Here is an 11,851-nt window from a genome sequence, read left to right on the forward strand (position 1 = left end):
GCTCATTTTTTTCTCATATTTTAATGAATAAATAAATATCATTATTTATTCATTTCCTGCACTAAAATCTAAAAGATGTATTTACCTTTAAATTGTACAGTACCACCAAAAACACATTTTTTGATATTTTGTCCCTTAGGTGGTTTCTGAAACAAACGATTCAATTACATCTTTCGTGGGGAAAATATAGCGGTTAACAAAGGTTTAACAAGTTAGTTAGCGGTAACAAGGTTAATTTTTGAACGGTTTGAATTCAAAATTTTCAAATTGTTTGAAGTTTAGTAGCGCGTTTTTGTGTATTATGGCATAACATTTGCATTTATGTTTGAATAGAAATAAAAAATATAAATACTTTGTTTTTACTTCCTTTTACAAAAAAGGAAGTATTGTATTCGCGAAAAAATTCTCACTAAAAATCGGCCTTAATTTCCATTTTGCTCACCCCCCGAATGAATGCTGAGTTTATTTTTCAACAGGACCATACGTAGATATATGCCTAGGAACGTACTGACACCCGAAATATCCATTTTGAAGATCCCCTAGTTAATTACAACGAGTTTTCTCGTGACGTCTGTATGTATGTACGCATGTATGTCGCATACCACAAGAACGGAATGTCCTAGAAAGTTGAAATTTAATACTTAGACTCTTAGTGGGATCTAGTTGCGCACCTCTTTTTTTGGTTGCATTCGGATGCTCCAAAGGGGGTCTTTTGCTCCTTTTGGGGGGGAAATTCTTGTTAATTTCGATGTAAACTCAAATGGTGTTATAATTTGGCGGACACGAGGCAATATATCGCCAGTCTTTTGGTCGCCAAGTTTTGTCGCCAACGTGGCGACAAATTTGGAGATTTTTTTTTTACTTTATTTTATTATTTATTTTTTTCAATCTGGTTTCAGTTTGGTCTATGATGGTGATATTTAGAGAGTAAAATATTGAATCACATTAAAACTGCCAATATTGAGAAAATGACATTAAATTGGAGTAAAAGGAAGTCATGTGATGCGCACATCAGCTTGTTTTACTTCGAAAACCTGTCATTCTTCAGAAAGGGCAACAAGTTACAATCTCACCATCTGTATGGTCCCTTAAAACTTTTTACTTGAATATCTCCTTGAGTTTTGGTCGCACATTTTTTTTTTTTTTTTTTTGTGTTAGTACTATCTTTCAAAGGAGATTATTTCTCTAACTATAAGTTAGGGCACCAAGGGCCCGTATAAAAAGATAAATTTTGCATTTTTTGACTCATTTTTATTTTTGCTGCAAACTTTCAATTTCTTAACTCTGCATCTGATTTTGAACATTTTTGCAAATGGAAGTGCGCATCTAGGACTAACGGTTGCAAAAATGGAGATTTTTGCAGGTTAAACCGGAACACCCTGTATATGGTAGCCATACGTTCGGCACTTAACCTCATGCTCTCTCTCTCTCTTTACCACATCCTGGCGTAAACGGCTAAAAATGTTTCAGACGAATAAGCCACCATCATAAATTTCTTGAATGTTTTCTAAAATTTCATCAAATTTAAAAAAAAAATGTGTTTTATTGCTATTGCGTAAAAACAACTCATGATTGACATACTTAACCTCCGCCTAACAGAAAAAAAACTGAATCTACACGATGCTTATTTGTTTAGTTGCAGAAACGGGAGCATATGACTAATATTATCTTTTGCAGATTTGAGGATTTTATGTTCCCCACGCGTCTTCAGGTACATGTTGAAAAAGAGGTAGACGAACTAAAGTACATGTTGAATACCCCGAGGTGTAATCAGGGTGCTTGCATTTTTTATATATTTGTATTTTTCCAGAACTCAGCTGGGATCGGTTTATTCTCGCAGATTTCGCAAATTTGAGCAGCTGGGCACATGTCGCCATGCAGTCTACTGCATGCGGCATTACGATTGGCGCAATTCCTGCACAAGTATCGCTGGTAACGAACGCGAAAAGGTAGCTGCACTTTCAAAAATTGAGAAGCGAAGATGTCTTACAAATTAATACCTTTCTTAGTAGGGAGGTGCTTCTGGGTTTTAGAGCGTGCAATATACAAGCAGTTGCAAGCTAAGAATCCAGAATGAAAAAAAAATGTTTAGTTGCCAGTGCCAAGTAGGAAAAAAAATATTATTGCTCGCAACATGTGTTTCTAGTCATCACTTTTTTTTTTTTTTCGTAAATCAAAATATATAAGGTAAAAAACACACAGAAAAAGAAAGCTTTTAAATTGCTACTAAAAAAGGTAAAAAATGAAAGATAATATAACTTAATAATGGCATTAACGGTTGACCGATAACACAGGTGGGGTTGTCGTCAAGTAGCGAATGGTACAAAAGTTTTTAGTCGCCACTGATTTATTTAGTCACTTCGTGGTGAGTGGCGACCGCTAGTCTTGATCTTAATTGCTAAACCATCAGCGAAGTAGTTATGACTTGTAAAATAATACATCATTTGCGCAAAAACGAAATATCTCTTTTGAGAATCTCTTTAAACTTTCATATTCCATACTTAATCCCAACGGCCAAAAAAGTATTCTAAGGTTTAAATAATAATAATCATAATTGAAAGATTATTAGCCTTTAAACATTTCTCTTAACAAGCTGTCCATAATTTATTTCGCACTATTTTTCTACATATTTGATTCTCTTCCGTCTCAAAGTCACACTTCATTTTACCCCTCCCTTTTGTTAGATGTAACGCTATATAACATGAACATACGTATCGTTATAAAAAAAAAATTTTATTTCTATTAAATGTATGATGTCACACTTCTTTTTACAACCTCTCTCCCCTTGCCACATATTGTTAGTTTCTCTCAAACTCTCCTACCCTCTTTAAAGCATGACATCATTTGTAGATTACGTTTCAACAGACTTCTAAACTGTTTTTAGCCATTGAATAAATTTTCAGTTTGGCGGCGAAAGTAAAAAAAAAACTTCAAATCAATTAGTTTTCAAACCAAGACGGTTTTGTAGTACACAATAAATTTTCAAATTTACATTACTGAACTCAACTGGCATTAGATTTATATTTGAGGCAGTGAAATGCAAAGGGATGCAAGTGGCAAAATTAAAAATTTGAAGATAACCAGTACAAATGGTAGGTGAGCCTCTCCTCTGTCTTGGGGCAAGAGATAGTACTAGTAGCTCTGATAGGGGCTGATATACAGCATTTAGAAAAACTTTTCAATGAAAGCCTACTTCAGACCTATTTTAAAACGCGTTTTACTCAAAACTTGAAAATGTTCACTTACATCCGTTTGAGGCAGTGAGAAGCAAAGGGATGTAAGTGGACATATTGAAGTTTTGAGTAAAACGTGTTTTAAAATAAATCTGAAGTAGGCTTTCATTGATTTTTTTTTCTAAATCATGATAAGCAGCACCTACCAGGGCTACTAGTACTATCTTTTGCTCTTAGATGGCAAAATTAAAAATTTGAACTTGTTAAAAATTTGAAGATAACCAGTACAAATGGTAGGTGAGCCTCTCCTCTGTCTTGGGTCAAGAGATAGTACTAGTAGCTCTGATAGGGGCTGATATACAGCATTTAGAAAAACTTTTCAATGAAAGCCTACTTCAGACCTATTTTAAAACGCGTTTTACTCAAAACTTGAAAATGTTCACTTACATCCGTTTGAGGCAGTGAGAAGCAAAGGGATGTGAGTGGACATGTTGAAGTTTTGAGTAAAACGTGTTTTAAAATAAGTCTGAAGTAGGCTTTCGTTGATTTTTTTTTCTAAATCATGATAAGCAGCACCTACCAGGGCTACTAGTACTATCTTTTGCCCTTAGACAGAGTAGAGGTTCCCCTACTATTTGTACTGGTTATCTCCAAATTTTTAATTTTACCACTTACATCCCTTTGCTTCTCACTGCCTCATTTGTCGTTTTATAGGAGTGGATGATTTCTGAGTTGTGTCACTTTGATGATTTTTTATAATTTTAAGTGCTCCCGGTGTGCGATATGTAGAATTCCTTAAAAAGCCAAGTATACAAAGACTGATAATTATCTCCAAACAATTTGTGAAAAAACAGCAGTTTAAAACAATGGTGCCTAACCTTTCTCTGCCCGATTGCCGCATGTTATATTAAGATGATTCTTGCGAGCCAGCCAGAACACACATAAAATTTTCAATATCTAAAATTTTTCGGAATAACATAGAAAAACAGGACAACTAGGAAAACTACAAGCCTAGAACTATCATATATATTATTCCTTAAAAATGTTTTTTATGACATCGCTATGACTTCGTAAGTATAGTCGAACTCGCTTAATGGAATAGCCATTTTATCACGAAAAAATATTCTAATAAACGGGATATTTTATTAACCGGGATTAAAATAAAACATTACATTGATTTGGTACATTGAAAATGTATTATATAAAGCAGGATATTCTTATAACCGATATTCTAATAGGCGGGTTCGACTGTAACATAAGTAAAACATCATTAAAGAAAAACAAATCACCACTTTCGGCACAAAATAAGCAGAAAACTCAAAATGTGGCAGTTTTTCAAAAAAATATCGGTTTATTCTGTTCTTTAATGAGCATTGCTTTAATGCACAACGCCACGCGAGTGGAGCCTTATAGTTCGGTTTGTTAGAGCTTTAAACGCGAAGATCGTGGGTTAAAATTAATTCGTTATTTATTATTCACGATTTAATTCATTATCATGAAAAAAAATTTTTTTTTTTTTTTTTTGGTGCAAAATTGGTTCGAGTATATGGCTGTTTGCTGAATCATGAAGATTTTCCCATGGTACAACAGGATATGTCCCGAGGTACTATATGATGTTGTAGTTGGGACAGATTGGAATTCTTATTTTAAATGGCTGGCAATAATTTATTTTCAAACTGTCTGAAATAAAAAATATATAGTGCATAGAAATATGTTAGGGTACTTTAATGTGACTTTTAGATTTTAAATTTGATTTAAATAATTGACGCTAAAAACTAAAATATGAAAAGTGTCCCAACGTACAACACTCTCTCCTATTGCTTTGCTTTATACTTATTTTATTATATCTGTATTTGCTATCTTGTTATCAATTTCTCAATATTTTGCTCAAAATTTGAGACAGTGTGGTTTTCGCCTGCAATATTGAACAAAAGACAGGGCCACACGGGTTAGCTTCGCGGGTCGTGATTGGGGGAACGTCTTGTGGACACACGACCGTACGGTCACATCCGCTACACAGACAAATCCTTTTTCCCCCCAAGTACTTTTTTTTTTTCAGAAAGTTGATGCTTCACATTATGATACAAAATGTCCCTTATATTCGAATACCTAGCAATTAAAAGCCAAAGTTTAAAATCCCAAGCAGAAAGTGGAAATAGATGCGTAAATTTGTCATACCCGTGCTAATGGATTGAGTTATATACTTATACTTAAGGTGACTAGGAATCTTCTTCCTCAAAACGCGACGCTTTATAATTTTGGCAACAGCATGCTTAATATCGAAAAAGCAACAACTTTTATTTTATGTCTGTCTGTGCTTTTAGAAAGTATGTGGAACTGATTAAAAGGAAGAATGGCACCTTAGATTTCTAATAAACACATTTAAGAAGACTTAGTTTTTGAATTTCGTCTCTTGGACCAGGGTTGTCGGATGAAAAGTTTTGAAAATAGCCAAAGCCATTACTTTTATTACCAAAAGCAACTGACATGTGTAAAAACTGCACCATGTTTCATTCATTTTGAAAGCTTCAATTGTACAACACATTTGAATATTTATAACATATTCCTCGTATATTTACCAACAAAACTTCTGAAGTGACATGTCAGTTGCTACTTTGATATTCTTTTAAATTTCTAAGTGTGATGTATAAAAAATGCCAAATTGGCTAATATTTTCTAGGTAACCATTTTCAACACACTGATTAATATAGTGGTTATGCTCACTTTGCTCGATTGGTTGATGTGTTTTTTCACTTATGTGACTTACTAGATCGCCGTTCCATATTTTACCATTTGTGCACACTTTTCTTTTCTTACTTCTTTTTTCCAATTTGCTACAATAGGTGTTAATTTTCCGAAAACGGGACATTTCTGCGTCCCAACACAATGTGTGGGGTCAACGAGACAGGCTCCCTGTAAATGGGACGTTCTCCTTCAAAACGGGACGTATGGTCCCCTATGTGTACTGTATACGTTTATGTGTGTTTAACAGTTTCCAACTATCTAAACGAAATTTGAGCTAAAGCTGGTTGATTTCCTGATAATGATATTTATTTCTGCGTCGAGTTTCCATATCAAAACATGAAGTGCACTGCTTTTTTTTTATTTCCTTTTTTCCCCAACGTATCAACTGAGTGTCACAATAATTGCAAATAGCACGGAGACACACTTTACAATATCAAATTGCAAACTCATCAAGTGTCTCATTACGTTAGAGCAAACAGAGCTATCGTTATTATTCCTAAAGAAAATGCTAAAAACAAATACTTGATCTACTTTGCAAGCGAAAAACAAATCTATTTATGTTTTCTTATATCCACTACGTATGATGTTTTTTACACTATAAAAATTAATTTCATATCAGGATGATATTTCAAGCGAACATGTTTTTACTAACGGTGCAAATTAAGAGGGGAATGACCAACTCCGACTCCTTTGCTAACATAAATAGTATCCATCCCAAATTCCTTTTCATCTCAGGCAGGCAGCTCTGAAGTGTCACGTGACCATCATAGATGATTTTTAAAAAAACTTGGTTTAAAAGTTTGCTACAAAACGTGCTTGGACGTGCAAAATATTCTAAAAGAATTTTTCAAATGGATTGCTTATCCTCTTTTTTTTTCAGCCTTTTAAAATTCAACACAAAATTGACCAGTTTCAGAAAAAGATGTCCACGGTATAAAAATCTCGCGTTATCATTCGAGCAATTATCACTATACGAATTTAGTTTTGAAAAAACCTTTTGTAAGTACGCCACTTAATATATTACTAGCCTGCGTGCCCGGCGTTGCACGGGCTACTTAAAAAATGAAAGAGCTGTTCAATTGATGGTTTTGTATTATTCTGACATCAGTTTCTAAAGCGCTAAGGAGTAAATAATTACGCGTAATGCAAGGTTTGCAAAACACCAGTAGAGCATATTTTTGGCAAAAACCTCTTTAACGTTAATCATATTTATCAATAATACAAGTTATGAGTATTTTCAATTAGCACAAAAGATGAAAATATATGCATTCTCAACTATAATATGTGCTCACTTTAAACTGAATTAAATCTGATAGAATATATCTGAAATATTTATGTACAATTACAATCAGCTTTTTACATAAAATGACACACACTTTTTTTGTTGATTACGTGAAACTAAAGCACCAAGACTTATTAAATACCAATAAGCATTAATTTAATATCAAGCCATCAGATTCCAATTAAGCTTTAGTTAAAATCCTTAAAAACAATCTTTTTTCTTCAACTCTGTTTCACTTAAAGAAATCCAAACAATCTTAATTTAACGTGTTCTTTTAACGATACAAACTGTATTGCAAAAATCGAAACAGGAAGGAAAAAGAGATATATTACAATTCGAAAACTCACCCATGTGACGGAAAAAAGTCCAACAAAATAAACATAATTAGTCGCACATCCTAAATGTACCCAAATATGAGGCCGGTGAATGATAAACTTACACTTCAATCAATAAACATTACTAAAGAAACATTTTTCATATGCTGAAAAGAGTTAAGAACGTTGAATGTGAAAAAATAAGAAAGGACAGACGATAAATGTCCGAATAGAGCAACCAATTTTAAACTAATTAAAAATGAAATTCTAGATGGAAACGTTGTTTTAAGATTTGGACAGCAGCCAAAAAAATCTCTTTTGACACAATTATTAGAATTTTATTTGCTCAACCATATGCAAAATGGCAACAGGAAAGAAATAAAAATTCCTGAATAGCGTTATGTTAATTAACGTTTTAATTAATATCTCTGCTAATTAAAGTCGTACAATTATGAGATTGGTCCTATTGTTTTCTTTGGAAAATTTCGAATTGATCGGTATCTCGTTTGACTCCCGATTCGCAGTGGTTCTCGAGAAGATCGATTTTCAGACAGACAGACAGACAGACGGACGCGAACAGATTTTAATATTATAGTGGATAATGCATACCATTCTAGAAAAAAAGGTACTGTGAACAGATTCAATTTATATTGTCTAAGAATAACTAATGAAAAACCATTTAAAAAAATACTAGTGACTCGAAAATATTAGATAATAAAACTACTTATTTAGAGGTGCTCTCAAATTTAAAACAATAAGCAAGTGAACTTGTCGGCGCAAGTAGCTATAATTTAATTACAGAAAGTTTTATAATTATAAACCAGCAAGTTGCCGATAGTAGTTTTCTTCCCGATGGTAGTTAGTATGCAGATTTATACAGATAGTTTAACCGACCAGTACTAGTCAGTTAAAAAAAAAAAATGCGAGGAGAACCAGAAAAAAAATATTTTTAAAATTCATAGAGTCAGAGTCGGTTTGCTTTTTAGTTACTCTAAATCTTTCAAATCAGAATCAGTCGGACTGCGACTTAACAACTCCGAATACAAAGCCTTGGGTTTTGATTCCTTGAAAATTGGCTTTTACTTTCTTTTGTAGGAATCATTTTCATATCTCATAATTTGGGGGCACGGCAGTGCCCCCGCCAAGTCGAGCGCGAAGCAAACACTGCCGTACCATCCTTTACTGGAACCATTTCGCCGCATTTTCAGGCCCCTATTTGAGAACCTTCTGATGAGACTAGAACGCAGAAATTTTCGTCATCCAGTAAGCTATAATCACATACTTAAAATCCGAAATTTCAAGTCTGTAGGTCATTTAGTTCCGAAGTTAAGCGAAAGCAAAATTTCGCATTTATGACACTCACTCACTCACCCATGATCATCAAAATAGAACTAGTACTTCCCATAAACTCAGAGAGGTGAAATTTCGTACAGAGTTAGGGTTTGATGACTACATAAAGGGAAAACTATAAAAAATAGGCTAACCGCCTTTACAAAAAATATTCAACTTTGTGGGCCGCTTCATTTGATGTCAAAAATCGAAAGTCTGAAGTATCTAATGAAGAACCCTCAGCTGGTCTCAGCTGTATTAGATATGGTAATGCCCCCTTCTACTATTGGTACATCAAAAAATCGATTGTCATTGCGAAAGTCCAGCGTAGTGGGACACATCTTCTAATTTAATCTAGCCTAACTTTAGTCTACTCGAACATTACACAAATTAAATGTTTCTACAAAAAGAAGTGAAATCCCACCAAAAACATTCTGTAAAAAACTAGCCAAGTCTCGATGGAGCTGTTTGTTTATCTCTAAAAAGTAATGAAATCTAAACAAAGTCATGACAAGTAGAAGGTTCCTTACTGCAATTTCTTTATTGTTATAGTTAATGTTGTGTGACTTGGCCGTTAAAGGGTACACAAGGGTACAAAACCAGGTGCTCCATGACACGATTGCACCAATCTGTCGCCAGAACCGCTACCCGTTGACGATGAAAAATTGCCACTTGGAAAACGTGTAAACAAAATTGACTTGTACCCACTAACGTATAAAGAATGTTTAACGGCCAAGTCACACAACATTAACTATAACAATAAAGAAATCGCAGTAAGGAACCTTCGACTTGTCATGACTTTGTTTAGATTTCATTACTTTTTAGAGATAAACAAACAGCTCCATCGAGACTTGGCTAGTTTTTTACAGAATGTTTTTGGTGGGATAATGCATTTTCTAGTACCCATTTCAGAAAAATATTTTGCTTCTGGTGAATTCCAGCGGTAACGGAAGGACAGTTTTACAGAAAAAATGATGCATTTCTCTCTGTGAGCATATCAAAATACATATTTTTTCAAAAACTGATGCATAGACTTCTATACGCATCAAGTTGCTAAAAAAGCCAAAGCCGATAATTTTTTGTTAGTAACTTTTTTTTTAAATCAAATTAAAAAAACGGTAACGGAAGGACATTTTTGCAACATGATTTTCACCCTATCATGTTCTTCCCAAAAGTTCAACTAAACTATAAAAGGGAAAATTCTATAAAAATTAGAGCACATACCGGAGTGTTCAGTCATTACAATTCCACCTCTAGTTTGAAAAATAATTATTTTCAGCATATAAATTATGTATTTGTTAGGGGTAACGGGAGGACAAGAAGTCCAAAACAATTAAACTTGGAAAATTTCAACTTAGAACATTTATTCAGCTAATACACCAGTCTGAAACAATGATATCTAATACTTGAGCCATCTGTTACAATTCTGAATGCTTTAAATACTCAATGTTATCATAATCCATAGAATATTTATCTTCCTTCTCAGCAAACACGAAGATCATTCCCACATTATTATGCACTCTCAAACAAGATATTTCTATTCCTTCATCTTCTATATGAAATACCTGTCCAACATTGCTCTTTGTTAATTTTTTTCCCGTCGATCCAACTAACAAAACTTGCCCAAACGTCAATGAATCTTTTGGCATATTCTTATGATTTGGTGTTTTTGATTCAACAGTATCTTCATTTTTAACATTATTTATAGTTGAAAGTATGTTGACTTTGAAGTAAAATCTCGTTCGATTTGTTGAAGTACTTACTACATTCAATAACATAACTTTTTACAGTATTCAAATAGTGCATATTTTGTGTGTCAGGATGAGAATGGATCTTTTTAGATCCTTTTTTCTCCATCTTTTTGAAAGTTGATGTTTGAATTTACTGATCTCTTCGCAGTACGTTTAACGGTTAATCCAATGCTCTGAACAGTCCTTTCTGGTGACTTGTGGCAACAAATCAGAAAGAAATTTCAATATTGTATTCTTCCAATACAACTATCAAGTTTGTGAGCAGTTCTTTTTGCTTAAATTGGCTTGTCAAAGCACAAACATGTCATACCAAATTGATTTTCACATACTTAGAAACTTTTAAGTGCAGTTTTCATGATTTTTTATCAAAAAATAGAATAAATAAAATTATAGAACATTTCTTAAGAAATTTAAATTAAAAAAAAAATTATGCAGAAACATTCATAATTTTTGCCCAAATATTACTTATACATGTTTTAAATGTGACTACTAACTTTAAACAATAGCTTATTTTATACTACCATTTTAAAATTTTACCATGTATCAGCTTATAGTTAAATGTCCTTCCATTAACGTATTTTTTTGTCCTTCCGTAACCATTAAAAACCATAAAATAAATATCCATTAAAATTACAAGTAAGCCTCCTTGATGAGGGGTATAATTCTGCTTTGAATAAAAAAAACATTAGTTTCTTTACCCAATATGTTGTTGGTGAACTAACTGAGTTGTAGTATTTTGATAACGGAAAAACATCAAGGTGTTACCTTAGTAATGGACCTATTTCATGGTTGAAAAAAAAGAAATTTTTTACTGATTACCAAAACGTTTAACTAGACATTCAAAAGATAAAAGTTGACCTAAATATTATATGCTGATAACAAGTTTATTGAAATTACAGTATTTAACAAAAAAGATATTTTTTGCTCTAAAAAAATACAAAGAGAAAACTTGATTTTGTCCTTGATTTTCTGGAAGTCATGAAACTATTTACACTGTAAAAAATTTCAGACACGTTACTGAGTATTTCCGTGTAAGGTTTCGGGATTTTAATGGTTTTCATCCACTTCCTGAAAATATCAAGTATCATTGTCAAAAAGTTTCCTGAGTGGCTACAAGTTGCAGGAATGCAGACTCTTCTCTGTTGTAAAAAAAATTATAGTTCCCAGTTTAAAGATTAACTGAGAGTATTTATAAGGTGTATCGACCTTAAGTCAATTACGGCTCGTCCGGACTGATTAAGCTCCCTAAGGAGCGAA

The sequence above is a fragment of the Uloborus diversus genome, chromosome 3 (genome assembly GCF_026930045.1).
Source record: "Uloborus diversus isolate 005 chromosome 3, Udiv.v.3.1, whole genome shotgun sequence".
In the NCBI taxonomy this organism is placed as follows: domain Eukaryota; kingdom Metazoa; phylum Arthropoda; class Arachnida; order Araneae; family Uloboridae; genus Uloborus; species Uloborus diversus.